The sequence below is a fragment of the Phocoena sinus genome, chromosome 18 (assembly GCF_008692025.1).
Source record: "Phocoena sinus isolate mPhoSin1 chromosome 18, mPhoSin1.pri, whole genome shotgun sequence".
Classification (NCBI taxonomy): domain Eukaryota; kingdom Metazoa; phylum Chordata; class Mammalia; order Artiodactyla; family Phocoenidae; genus Phocoena; species Phocoena sinus.
This window is the reverse complement of record NC_045780.1, coordinates 20,368,075-20,379,866: the sequence shown is the minus strand read 5'-3', so window position 1 is coordinate 20,379,866 and position 11,792 is coordinate 20,368,075.

Below are 11,792 nucleotides of genomic sequence, written 5' to 3'. Positions count from 1 at the left end.
ATCTCAGCCTTGCAGCTGGAAGCACTTTTACCACTTGTGTGTAGAAGGAGTGCTTTTTGTGACTACTATGAAATGAAGGGCAGATTATGTATTCGTTTATTACTTATGTAACAAATTACCATAAATTTAGTGGCTTAAACAACACAAATTTATTATTTTCCTGTTCTGGCAGTCAGACATCTGCAATGAGTCCCCCAGGGCTAACATCAAGGTGTTGGCAGAGATGCGTTATTCTGGAGACCCTAAATGGATTCAGACCCTAAGTGGATTCGGACCCAGACCAGCAGGGAAGCCAGTGTCGCTGGACAGAGCCAGGAGAGTTACAGGAGATGAGCTCAGAGAGTCAGGGCTGGGGCAGATTGTACAGGAATTTCTAGGCCCCAAAGGACTGGGCCTTTTAGTCTGCATGAGGTGGGGAGCCATTGGACACTTGAGAGCAGAAGACTGTTTCCAGAAGGATCCCTCTCACTGTTGTGTGTGAACAGATGTTTAGGGTGGGGTAAGAACAGAAGCCAGGAGACCAGGAAGCAGATTATTGCAGTCATCCAGGTGACAGATGATGGTTTGGGCAAAGGTGGTAGCAGTGTGGGGTGATGGATATATTTTGAAGATTGAGCCAATGGTATTTCCTGATGGAGAAGATATTAAATGTATTCTTCTCTTTCTCTCTCTCTCTCTCTAAATGTAAATATAAAAGGAAAAACAATTGAATTCTCCCTTTAAACTACTCCTGGAGCATAGGAACAGGTGTGGAGGGTGTGGAGACTTGCACAAAACTATTGTCAATGGCGTGAAGTAGGAGAGCTTCAACAGCTGTAAAAGGAACCTTCCCATTTTGCTGTGTGTGGCTGTATATTTGAATCTTTTACAACAACAGTATAGCTTTATGTTACTCGCATAGGTTTTTTAAAAGTTACGGGTAAGACTGACAACTTTTACCAAGGACACATTTCTCTTCCTTTATGCAACATGTATGCCATTTTAACATGAGCTTTACAGAGATGCTGGTTAATCAAGAGAAATAGTTTGCATCTACAGTTAGCAAGGGCACTGCAAAGTGCCATCGAACCATCTGATAAATATAGCATTAGAAAGAAAAATTCAATCAAGAATGGAACAATTATATTTGTTACTGACTCAGGAGATTGAGGTGTAAATACAATTGAGGTTAACAGATACATGATTATAGATCGTGGTGCATTTGTTTAGAAGGAGAAAAGTTTACTGATTGAAAAGAAAATAGTGGTCAAACCATACTGTTAGAACACTTGAAGGGAGAGAGGTACAGGCTGCCCCCCCCTTTTTTTTTTTTACAGCAGTCCCATAGTGCAGTATTATTTGATAAATTCAGTATAGATTTCCACATTTTTCATATTGATGTGGAAGGACAACTAATTAGAATGAGTGTGGCTCTGTAGATTCTTTTTCCCAGAATATCAAGACTTTCTCTGAACAGAGAGGCTTTTCTGGTATTGAATATATTTTTTGAAACATAACATATGTAAAAATAAACTGAATGAAAAAAATGAAAAAAAATCTTTTTTGAAATTAAGATTTAGCTAAGTGTAAGCACATGCATACAAAAATGCCTTGTGGTTCAGAGGACTCAGAGCAATAATTATAGGAAGATGCTCCATAAGTTCTAAAGCACTACAGTGATATAAGGCATTGTCTTCCTTCTCACTTATCTGCTTTTGAAGAGGTTTGAGATATTCCAGACACGGTTTTCTAGATATGTATAGTGATGCATTTAAACACTGTTTTTTAAAAAATGAATAATTTGAATTGGAAAATTCCTAAACTCCAGTGGAAGTTTCCTTAATTTTGGGAGCTCCTTCTTCCTCATTCTGGATAGTGATAATCTTTATTGTCTTAAACCCAAACCAGAAACAAAATTTTTTCCTCTCCATCATGTTCATGGCTAGGTCTTGTTGATCTTCTCTTCTCTCTGATGCTATGTATTTGTAAACTCAGATTGTTTTGGTTTTAGAATGGTAATCTAAACCCTATAATTCCAGAAAATATGTCTCCAACAGGGTCTAGAACAGCTCCCAGGAATCATATACTTTAATATTTCTTCAGTGAAACATATGAATAGTCACACCAAGTGGGTAACTAAAAATTATGCATAGTTTCATAGCTCAGGGCAGATTTTGCCACGAAAGATCAGGTCAGGTATTGTTACCAAATCAGTTATTAAGAATTATTTTTTAGTGTCCAGAACTTTTGGGCTTTGGAATTGAGGATAAAGGATTTTGGAATTGAGGTTAAAAGACTGTGAGCCTGTTGTGTAATGGTTTCTGGAGGGCTTGATGCTACAGTTTTCTCCCATCTCCGATTCATCCCTTATATTAGCAAACAATTTCCACATTTTGTGCTTCTTCACTTCTGCTACCATCGTTTTTGATAAAACTGGGCTGTTCAGTCGTAACCATCATCAACTCCACCTTCCACAGAGGGCTTTCCACTGGTACCAATTTGTAGTTTCTCTGCCTACTTTTTTCAGTGGCAGTCCCATACCTCAACTGTTCTTTATTATTATTAAATTTTTCTTTGAATTTTTGAATTTTATTAATTTTTGTATACAGCAGGTTCTTATTAGTTATCCATTTTATACATATTAGTGTATATATGTCAATCCCAATCTCCCAATTCATCAGAGGTTCTTTAGATCCGACTTCCTCTCTATTTCCCACTCTCTTGTTTCTTACCTATTTTGTAACAAGGGACCAGTGGACTGTGATTATCCCCTGATCCTCACAACAATCTCGAGGTGCCTGGGACTTCAAGTTTATAAAAGTTGTGGGTGAGAGAATTTTGCTCATTATCTCGATCGAGTGACTCTGCTTCAGGGTTTGAGGGCATTTTCTATGGAATAAAGGGCAGAGTTGGTCTATGGCTACTCAGAAGTTCTTTTTAGTCATTTCTATTCATAGCCCTGTTCTAGGATGATGAGATTGCTAGACAGCTGATGCTAAGAAAGTGTCAGCCACGGTGTAAGAATTGCCCTGTTAGAACAGGATCGTTCTGCCCAGGGAAGGCTTACCTAGAACAGAATGAGGCTGCCTTCGGCATGGGCATGCAGGACTGATAGTCTATCATCAAAAGGCAGATCTGAAAAGGAAATGTAACTTTCCCTCATTCTTCCATCTTATTACCGCTCTATACAATAACATTTGAGAGAAAAATATCACCTATTTTTCTAAATAAAAATAAATCTGGGCCTGATTTCCCCTGTCAGAAGTTGGTGAAAGTCCAGTTTTGTCACTGATGCCCGGAAGCAACAATCCCCCTACTTTAGAAGAATCCAGGTCCTAGACCAGAAACTTTGAGATGCTCGTGTCTACGGCTGTGCAGTGGAGGGAGGCTGGGAAGCTCACTCGCTCTATGCCAGCATCAGGCTTGGAGTGCTCTTGGCAAGGCACCTAACAGAGGCCTTACTAACTGCAGATCTTTCGCACTTGTAGAAGTACTCACCCCTTACTTTCTGAGTCTCAGGAAAACCTTGGCATAAGCCATCACTCCCAGCTGCAGTTCAAAGCATTCGTTCCCAGCCTCTCTGCATGTGACGTGACACACCCTCAGTGCTCCTGAAACAGGCCTGTGGACCAGCCCCTTTTGGAAGGAACCTCAGACCTTTAGAGACAGGTGCAGGTAAGGAAAGGAGATGCCTCCTTTTTAAGTCCATATTGGTAAAAGAGTCCCAAACAATAGTAGATTGTTCTTGTTTTTTTCCTATTATATGAACACCAAGGGAAAACCAAGATGGGGATAGATTAGTTTGACAGGCTGCCAGACCTCACATGTAAATTTTGCCTATTTTTTTTTTAATTTATTTATTTTTGGCTGCGTTGGGTCTTTGTTGCTGTGCACGGGCTTTCTCTAGTTGCAGCAAGTGGGGGCTACTCTTTGTTGTGCGTGGGCTTCTCATTGCAGTGCCTTCTCTTTTTGTGGAGCACAGGCTCTAGGTGCACGGGCTTCAGTAGTTGTGGCTTGCAGGCTCTAGAGCGCAGGCTCAGTAGTTGGGGCACATGGGCTCAGTAGTTGTGGCTCGCGGGCTCTAGAGCGCAGGCTCAGCAACTGTGGCACACGGGCTTAGTTGCTCCGCGGCATGTGGGATCTTCCCGGACCAGGGCTCGAACCTGTGTCCCCTGCATTGACAGGCAGATTCTTAACCACTGTGCCACTAGGGAAGTCCTGCCTATGGTTTTTAACTCTGGAGGTTCCTTTGCCTACATTTTTGTCCCCCTTTCTGTGGGATATAGTCACGCAGTTCCTCCTAACAAGCAGTTACCTCTTTGCTCTTTAGCTAATAATGTTAATATTTGTCACGTGTTCTATAATTGGCCAAATCCTGTTCAAGGATCTACCTCTAATTCTCACAACTCCACAAGATATTATTGTCTCCGTTTAACAGATGAGGCTCAAAAAGTTTAAGTAAGTTTTTCATTTTAATATTTCCAGTAAATAGCAGAGGAAGAATTTGTTCTTTTTAAAAAAATATTTATTTCTTTATGGCTGTGTTGGGTCTTAGTTGTGGCATACGGGATCTTTCCTTGCTACGTGTGGGCTCTTCATTGTGGCACATGGGCTTCTCTCTAGTTGTGGCACTCCAGAGCCCGTGGGCTCTGTAATTGTGGCACAGGGGTTCAGTAGTTGTGGCATGCAGGCTTAGTTGCCCCGCAGCATGTGGGATATTAGTTCCCTGACTAAAGATTGAACCTGCGTCCCCTGCATTGGAAGACAGATTCTTAACCACTGGACCACCAGGAATGTCCTGCAGAGGCAGAATTTGAAGTAATGTCTATGTAACTCTTGAAAGCCCATGAAATTCCAAGCATGTTCCTAAATCTTTTAGCATGAGATTTAAAATACAACCTTCCCTTAATGGCCTTACCATGAACTTTAACTCATTGTGAAATTCACTAAGATAAAGTTCCCAAGCTCTGTTATGTAACTTCTTGTTTTTGTGAACCTAAGGAGTATGGAACAACTCAAACAATTCTTGCTGCACTGCAGGGGGAAGTATTTTATTAGATTATTTTTACTTATGTCCTATAGTTAATTCTCTCATTTCTTCTTAGAGTTTCGGTTTGTAGATAATTAAATCCATGCTCTTTTCTACTTACAGGTGTAAATTGAGCATCTTCCTGAGAGCTGCAGGTCCATGTATCATTCTGTGCCTTTCTTCTCCTAGGTATATCTTCATAACATTGGGGGATCAGGCGGTTGGAGGCCTATGTCGGTCCCATGACATAAATGTTTCTAATTCAAATACTAAATGATTTTCTTCTCTCTCAGCCTTGGCAGATTTTTCCTCCTGATTTGTCTAATTTTCTTTAGATTGTAACATGGCTATTTTAATCACAGTGCACTGTGATTGCTTGTTGAGGTCATCGAATCACGATTCCCAGGGCAAGTGTTGGAAAAGCGTCACCTGAGTTTGGTTTATTTCCTGTCCATTGTATTTCCCGGATTTCATATTTAAGCTTCTGTATTTTAAAGCAATGACTCTTTTGCAGATTGCGCTGTAAAAGAAAACTGGCTGGCTCACTTGTTGGTGACATTCTTTAAAGTGTGAATCTTCTGTTTTATAGATTAGGTAACAGATAGGAAACTGGAAATAGTTGTACCGGAAGGAAAATAACGTAAAGTAAGAAATGGGAGTGCTATTTGAAAGAGACAGCAACACTTACCAGAAGAATGAGTCAATAGATTCTCTCTTTTTTTGAGAAGGTGTTGACTAGACACAGTGCTGACCCTTCTTAGCCCCTTGTGTGAAAACTCTTTCTGTCCAGGGATCCAGCAGGGGGAACATTCTGCCCCGCTCACCACAGCTGGTTGGATTGCAGCAACTGGCCATAATCTGGTGAGAAGACTATTAGAGGGGCTCAGAACAAAATCTCTGCCCAAACTGAGAGAACCTGGACAGACCTGATTACCCTCTCTTAGAAATCTGAACAGGGGAGTATAGAAAAGATCAAGTAATGAGTGGCAGGTGTAGAAGATGAATGAGGTCGTGGTGGACCATGAGTGAGGATGTGAAAAGTAAGGAGAAAATGAAGGAAGCCGATGGGTAGGAGCAGAGGAGGAGAGAGGGGCACCGAGAGGAACGGGCCGGAGAGAGTAGCTGAATCCCATGGAGAAGTGGGGAACTTGGGCCTGCGTAACCTCAGGCAGCTGTAGGTTTGGTACAGAGCTGACTGTGTTTTTCTTTCTGGGCTTCTGTGGGGCCTCTTTGACATCAGTGCTTCCTGCTTGCTCACTCCTATGTGTATCCTGACAATAAACTCCATTTATTGATGGAGGAACTTGATGGAGTTTTTTCAACAAATCAGCAGGTCAACACTCATTTTAAATGGTACTTTGTACCCTCAGCCCAAATTTATTCTTTTATTTGTTAGCGCAAGAAATAGAAAGGATATATAGAAATTTACTTTTGAACATAATTCTACTGGATGAAGGGCATAGAGTTTACTCATTTTTCCCTTCATTTAAGAGGAACTTAATGTTAGTTATATTCTCTGGGCAAGAAAGTGAATCAAGAGAAAAGACAGCAATCAATCTATCATGACTGTATGTTATAAGATCAGGAATGCTCCTTTATAGAGAGAATGAATCATGTTGACGGTGAACTATATTTATGGGTTGAAATTGTGTTTATTCAGCAAAGTCTAATTTAACCTGTGTTGTAAGTTAGGGACTTGGAGAGAAACTGTACCTTCACAAGGTTAGAGTTTTGTTGAGCATATTCTTCAGTTTAACTGAGGCAAAGCAGACTCAGACATAATGCAGGCCTATGGTGATGTGCTCTTGCATTTCTGAATTAGGCAAGACATAGGGCAAGGAACAGAGAATATGAATGTTGATTTAAAACCCGGCTCTAAAACTTACTACGTGTGAGCTTGGGCACATCACTTAATCTCTACTGTCCTTATATACAAAATGGAGATGATAGTGGTATTAAGCATGTAGTATTGCTTTGTGAGAATTAAATAAAATGATGTATAAAAGGACCTAACACAAGAATTGGCATCCAATAAGGACTCAAATGCATAGTTGTGAAGGCAGTAGTTGTTGGGTTATAGTGTTGTATTAGTTGTCATTATTAGCGTAGTCCAGAGATTGGCTAACTATGGCCCATGGGATTTGTCTGGCCTGTTTCTATAAATACTGTCTTACTGGAAGACAGTGGCATCCTCTCATTTGCTTATTGTCTGTGACTGCTTTCAACCTACAACAGCAGAGTTGAACGGTTGTGATAGATCACATGGCCCACAAAACCTGAAATATATACTGTTTGGCTCTTTACTGAAAATGTTTCCTGACCTTTGGCGTAGTAGAAACAGGAAACAGTAAAAACTTAACAGTCATACAGATCTGCTCTTGAGTTCTGATTCTACCCCTTAGTTTGGTGAAATTGGGCAAGTTTCGCTCTGAGACTCAGTTTCCTCGTTGGTTACAATGAGACATAAATAGATGTTACTGTGATTACATATGGTTGTTGGAATGTATATAAATATTTACATCCGTATCTTCCTTTTACATTCCTTCTGCATTTCTCTCCTATAGTAAGGAAGGTAGGCTGATGGTTCTGGGTTTAATTTAATTGTTTCCCAAAAAAAGGTCAAAACATTGCTAATTTATGCTTTATGTACACATTATCATTTACCTATCAGTGGGTAGTTGTTCTTCATCTGAATTCTTAGAACCAAGTAGGATTGCTCAAAGCCATGAGCAACATTAGCTGTTACTAAATTTAAATTAAAAATATTCTTCTCCAAGGGGAAAATAATTTGTCTTTCAAAGTCATTAAAACAAATTTCTTAAGGAACATTAGATAAATGCACCCATAGCTTCAATATTTATTTATTATGCTTAATATAAATTGAGATAACTTGATATTTGCATCATGGTTATGATTAGAATCCCAAGGTTGACAAGACTTACTCCTTTTCAGTGGTCCTGATGGGTTACTGGACTTGGTCCGATCCATCTGGTGAACGGGTAGAGGAACAAATGTGGTCATAGCTTCCACTTTCTACTGCAGACAAGTGCAGGGATGAATTAATCATAGTCGAGTTCTCTGGTGATAATATTTAAAGGCTGACTATAACGTGACATTTTCATGCAAATCACTCTTCTTTCTCTTCAGTCTTAAAAATGTTTAGTTTTCCTAAATTTGTCATACTCAAAATCACTCATGAATAACTACTTCCTATTTTCCTGCTAATTCAGAAAAAAACACACATCATATTTCGAAATTAAATACTTGTAGATATATCCCATTTTTAGTGGTCAGAGAGGCATATTATTAAATGTGTGCATGCTGAGCAAATTAGTTTTGATTTTGTTATCATTGTTTTTTAATTTCTTTTTTCTTCTATTTAAAAAATTCTTCTTGGTTTACTTTTCTATGTTGACTTAATTCCCATCTTTTGGATATTCTTTTTTATATACCCCATTGTGAACCCTGGGTCTTAGGATGCAGAACTTGAGTAGTGGAGCCTGGAGACGGTGATATTGAACATTTTATCTAATTTTTAATTTTTTTCCCTTTAAAACTAATTTCCAAATACTATGTTCTTAACACTTTTGCCAAAGGTGGTGGCATTGCCTCAGGGGACTTCTATCAGATGCATTTTCTCAAGAGGCATCGTTGGGTAGGTGTGTCAAGTTATCAACATATTAATTAGGCTAATTTTCGACAAATGTAGTGAGTTCAACAAAATCAACATGACTTTTATAAAGAAGACAGGATAATTCCTCATGAAACATCTTATTTCTATTCTTTAAAAAAAGACTTCTCACATCCCCAGACTTCCCACATTTAATAATGTCTTAAGTATAACATGCACCTAGTAGACCCTTGCTAATAAACCTGTTGAGAGAATAAGTGAATTTGTAATCCTGATCTCTCAACCTGATTTAAATATATATTTGGTGATATGACCAAATAAACCATATGGTCCATAAACCAATGGGCCCTTCTTAGACCCATTTTTCATATAAGAGGAGAAAAGTAGAGATTGGGTACCATGAGGGAGGTCTGAATCCCATAGCTGACTTGGATGCTACTAGGCCATTTTTGTATAGAACTCATACAAAAAACGGGGCTAAATAAACAGAACTCATACAAAGAATTGATCATTTGCCTGTTCAGACTATACAGGGCTTTTTTTAGGTCTTCTACAGCTCCGGTAGGAATGATATTGGCTGACCATAACCATCTTAGCAGAGCTGAAAAGAATTATCTGCAGCATGCTTCTGAGTCTGATTCTGTATGAAACGTGTATGCTGGTCAGAGAAATAAGTTTAGATGTGATTGCGTTTAACGTGAGTAAGTTTAGATGTGATTGTGTGATACGAACGTATGTTTATTTAAAAATTGTTACTAACCATAATAATACCACTTGCTATTAAGAAAGCATAATAATTTTTGAGACCATGATTAATTACCAACTGGATAAAACATCCATGCAAGATCTTGGCCAGGTGCTGTTGGCTCACCTTTGAATTTAGTTGTACCCATGGTGCAGAGTTCCAGGTCATCTCCTACTGCTGGTGGAATTGGGTCCTGTCTGCGGTAACCTTGATACCACACCCTTAATTAGAATTTTACATCTTCTTTACTTCTGTCTGCTTCCTGGGATCACTTCCCACATAAAACAATCTGCTGTCAAATTCTTGTCTCAGCTCTGCACTTGGGGTCACCCCAACTAAGACAAGATCATTTGAATAATAACATATTATTACCTTTCAACATTTGAAATAAATGTAGGATAGGAAGTACAAATTGTACTGTTTTCTAGAAGCCAGAATAAACACCCCCTTTAAGAACTCATAATCTTAATTATAAATAAAAACTTAAATAACCTTGGCTCACTTTCAACAAAAATTTAGCTTTTGAAAAAGAGATTTTCTCTGCAGTGTTCATTCTAAATCTATTTGGGCTTTTAAATTTTAACTGCTCAAGGACTCAGATAGTGGGAACATTTGTTCTACAGCAAGCCTAGAGGCTGTTACAAAGAGTAACCCGAGATCAGCTCGGTGCTTTGGGACCGCCTAGAGGGGTGGGATAGGGAGGGTGGGAGGGAGGGAGACGCAAGAGGGAAGAGATATGGGAACATATGTATATGTATAACTGATTCACTTTGTTATAAGGCAGAAACTAACACACCATTGTAAAGCAATTATACTCCAATAAAGATGTAAAAAAAAAAAAAAAAAAAAGAGTAACCCGATATCTTGGAGCAGCTAGAAACTACAAAAGGGAGGCTGACTTTGAGAAAAATGCCACAGCAGGAATCCTACCTGTTGATATCTGACTCTTGATCTCGTATCTTAGAAACTCCTTAAATCACTAACAACTTGATTTTTCTCATAAGATTCCCATATAAAATTAAAGCTGTCGTTTATTTGAAATTCATCTAAAGAATTTAAGAAAATGTGAGAATTGTGGGTTCCAGAATATTCCTTGCACATGAAGCTGTCTTCATGTGCAAGGTTCATCAAAGCTGTCTTGACTGGACGCCCTAGCACTCAAAGAAGCATAGACTTAGACCCTGAAACGATCATTGACTCTCAGTCCTTCATAATACTCTTGAGGGAAAACAGGTTTTGACTTGTCCAGTGTCAGACAGTAACAGCAGGCCTAGGTTTCTTACCTCAATCTTCTGCTCCAGTGGGATCCCATCAAATCCTGAGGCTCCAACTGGATGTGAAAACTTCCCATAATGTGTTGGCTCAGGTGGACATACTGGTGTTAAATATCAAAAAGGAAGAACAGAGCTAAGATTGACATGAATACTATTCAGGGAAAATAAGGAAGCTATTTGTTTTTGCAAACTGCCTGCAAAGATAATCAAAAATTAACAAAGAAGTTGTGTCTTACTGCATATTTACTAGGGCAAATATCCATTGAAAGAAAGCTTAGTAATATTATTATCGTCCTCAGTTTAGAATGAAATCTTTAAAGTCACAAATATTTCAAAATCATCGTTATTATTGTGGATTAAAATTCAGTGTTAAGTTATAAAACTTTATATAAATTATGAAGTGTCTGAAGGCACCTGTTTTTTTGCTGGTCATTTGAGCAATACCAGGAGGATGTTTCTTGCCCCCCGATTTCTTCTTTCTCACTTGTGTCTCTGGTGCCTAAAATTTTTGCCTTTTGTTCCTGCCTTTTGGTTTATCTTCCTGGTGGACAGCTAAAGGGATCTCAGTGAGAGACAATGGATTACCAGCTTGAATTACTCATTAGTGATCTAGCAAAGAGGAGAAACCTGAGGGAATGGCACATAAAGTAAATAGGTTTTGATGTAAGCAGCAGAGAACCAATGAAGGGAACTCTATGGTGAGAACAAAGCAGAAACAAATAGCTGTAAAAAATGAGAAGCATTCAGAGAAAGGATAGAAGCCGTTGAATAATAATGTTGCTTATCCCACAGTTTTGTTTAGAATTTGCTCTGATGGTTAATAATGTATAGAGGCTTTTTTTCCTTTTTAATAACAACACATTTACAACATTTATACAGTGTTTTACAGATTATCAAGCACAGCCATAGCCATGATCTCATTTAAGCAACATTGTTAGCCAGGACAGGTACTAGTAGTTCCATTTTAGAGACAGTGAAATTGAGGCACAGGGTTATTCAATGAACTGTCCAAGTTCATGTAACCAGTGTACAGGGAAGCTAAGATGGGAACTTGCATCTTTTGGTTCTGAGCCCAGTGTTCTTTCTCCTGTACCGAACTGAGCAGGGGAAAGAGTTTATGCTTCAGAGTCAGGC